Genomic DNA, 3134 nt, shown 5'->3' with positions numbered 1-3134 from the left:
AAAAACCTTCTTTGCCTTCGAAATTTCATTCTTGGATTCAAGTCTAGAGTATCGAGTTTTTATTACTTGATAAAATGTAATCTTTCTGCAATTAGACTTAATCTGAACAGCTCTCGCGTCTTCTTCTGCAATTTGAATGTTTTTCGGAGACTAATCTTGTTTTTGCACCCTCCTCTTGACATTTTTTATCGTTCTTACTCTGTAAGCAAACGGCCACTTTATAAGGAAGAGGAAAGAAAGTTTCAAACCGAAACTCCTTACAAGTCTCAGAGTGCGTCATGCAAGAGTACATAATCCGAAAGAAACTTCTCCTCCAGATATATCTATCAGGGTTGAACGCAGAATTTGATTTTGAGAGGCAGACTCCTCCCAAATACTGTTCTCATTACGATTCTCCAGGGATCCCGGGTTCGAATTACGGCATGGGTGCTCTTTGTCATCAATTTCATTATATCAACAATCATGATCAGCTTCGCGATTAGCAACAGTGGCACAAAAGCGAAGTAAAATAAACCAAATCAACTAATCAACCATCTTTGGTGTGCACCGCCACAGATTACGGTACCCGTAGGTTTGACACGTTTAAAACTGTTTTAAACTTTATAGTTTGTTCTTTCTTTTAAAGATGTTTCAAATAATTTAAACCGAATACTACGTATTTTAGTGACACAGCTTCTTTCAGGGTGGCTACAAACAAGCAGAAATGAAATTCCCTGACTTTTCCAGGTTTTCCAGGACAAAATTTACATTTTTCCCTGACAATTACAAACTAAACTAAATCGATGTTTTTGCAAATGGAAATAATAAACTCATACAGATCCAGGTATAGATTTGTTAAGTACCAATATTATTTTCTATGAAATTGACTCAATTTCTCTATTCTCTATGATTTGAATTCAAACTGCAAAAGAGTGAATTTGGAAAATTATTACAATTCACAAGCTAGGGAAGGATTACGGAATTTTGTCATACGCAGTAAGTTTAAAATAAAATACTTGATTATTTTTAAAGTTACGACTTAAAAAATAAGAGTGAAGAGTGATTGATTAATAAATACAATTTGTAATTTATCAGTCTCCTTATACATTCTCGGTATTATATATTGATATTTCCACTGAGGTTTGGGACCCTCTGCTTGCAAGAACCACGAGTGCGGACTCATTTTTCAATGCATCAAGCTCTCTTCTCTGTAAAGCAAACAACTTAACTCTTGCATATAAGTGAAACAATTGAATCGAACAAAATAAAGTGTCATATTTCCTTACGTTATCAATGGGATTTCTGCTTCAGTACAGTATATCCAAGTGAAGTACTGTGAAACTGACAACATGCAGTTATACCATTAATGCTGTCGAAAAGGGTATGTAGGTATTAGAAATTTAACGCAAAGAATTTATAGAATTGCATTGTATAGGTACCTGATTTAGCTAACCATACATTAAAACAGGAACACTAATAATAAAAGCTTCTGAAAGTTCATATACGAGGGGCATCCTGAAAAAAGCTCCAATGGTGCCTATACGCAGCACTGGTGGTCAGAGATAGACACACACCCATGCAGGCAGGAAGAAGTGGCATGTAGCAGTAATCTGGTACAGTTGCAATGCAGCCGTCATACAGTCTCCCACCGAGCCTAGCCTACAATGTACACTCAGAATTTGGCACAGAGCCACCAGCAATTGTGTGAGGTGTGCAGACCGGACGTCGTGTATGGTCAGACGATGGTGCAGACAATTCACGGAAGGCCAATCGACTGTGCACAACCCTGTACAGCTGAGTACACACAGGCCCTTTGCATCACTTGAGGTGAGAGATCTTGGACCACTCCCTGTACAGCCCTGGCCTTGAATGTACCGACTTTCATCTCTTTGTTTAACTGAAGAGGATTCTGGCAGGGCAACACTGCGGTAGAGATAGTTCCAGTCTTTGCTGTCCGACACATATACCATGGGCATACAAAATATAGTGCCATGCTACGACAAATGCCAGAACAACGGTGGTGATTATGCCGAAAATTAGGTTAAGGCTCACTCTTACTAATGCAATAAATTACAACTGATATTCATGTTTTATTTATGCCTAATCGGTAGGGACCTTGATATTTTGTTATTTGTTTTCAAATTGGTGTATTTTTTATTTTTTACTATACGGTGTTATTTTTCTCAAAATTCACATTTTCATTTTAGCGCATTTTCTGGCAAATATCTGAAATTATTTCTTCATGGTGTTTTTAAACTACTGTTTCAAATTGTAAGTCACATGACTTACGCCTCTTCGTGAGAGTTCTTTTGGGAAAGTTATTTTCCATACCCCTTTTTTAAATTTTAAGGTAAGGATTTTAGATAATGGAATTTCCCACATATATACTGAAGGGTGCATAATAACCATAAGTGGCGACGCACCCAAAAAATTAAAATCAATCAATCTCACGTGACTGATACCGATATATAATGGCACCAAAAAATTGGCATTATCTTTTTTTGACTTGTCAGTATTAAGTTTCCCAAAATTCGCTTTTTTGTTTTAGAACATTTATCTGCCAAATATACCGAAACTTAATACTCCATTGTGCTTTTAAACTATTATTTTAAATTGTAGATCACATGGTCTACGTATTTTCGTGACAGTTTGATATGTTGGAACAGATTTTTGAGGAAGTAAAAGTAAAGTGCTCCCCTGGACTTTTCCATGAAGGTGTATAAGGGTGTGGAGTTAGGGCCCCACACTTTCTTGATCATGGCTAAAGGTGGGGGTGATTGATAAGCACCATGCTCCTGGCTACCTTTATCCCACAAAGTTTCCTCAAGGTACCAGCTTCATATGATGCTGGGTTGGTGCCGGAGCAGTTTGAATAGGCGGAAAACATCCCGGTTCTCCCCTGCAGGGGATCGACCCCGGATCTCTTGCATAGTAGTCAGACGCCCTAACGACTGAGCTCCATTATTACTCGCTTGACAAATGCCGATGGAGCGCACTTAGCTTCGTAATTCAAAACATATCTCGTGCGACAAATACGAGGATGTGGATCCCGTGTGACAGTAGATACGCACTCGATCTCCTGTTAGAACCCTGCCACTTTTCTCTGTGATGCAAATGGTTTTGATAGAAGTTGAAAAAATCCTGGGAAATACAGG

The sequence above is a fragment of the Lepisma saccharinum genome, chromosome 11 (genome assembly GCF_977018435.1).
Source record: "Lepisma saccharinum chromosome 11, izLepSacc3.1, whole genome shotgun sequence".
In the NCBI taxonomy this organism is placed as follows: domain Eukaryota; kingdom Metazoa; phylum Arthropoda; class Insecta; order Zygentoma; family Lepismatidae; genus Lepisma; species Lepisma saccharinum.
Note: the sequence above shows the minus strand (reverse complement) of the source record.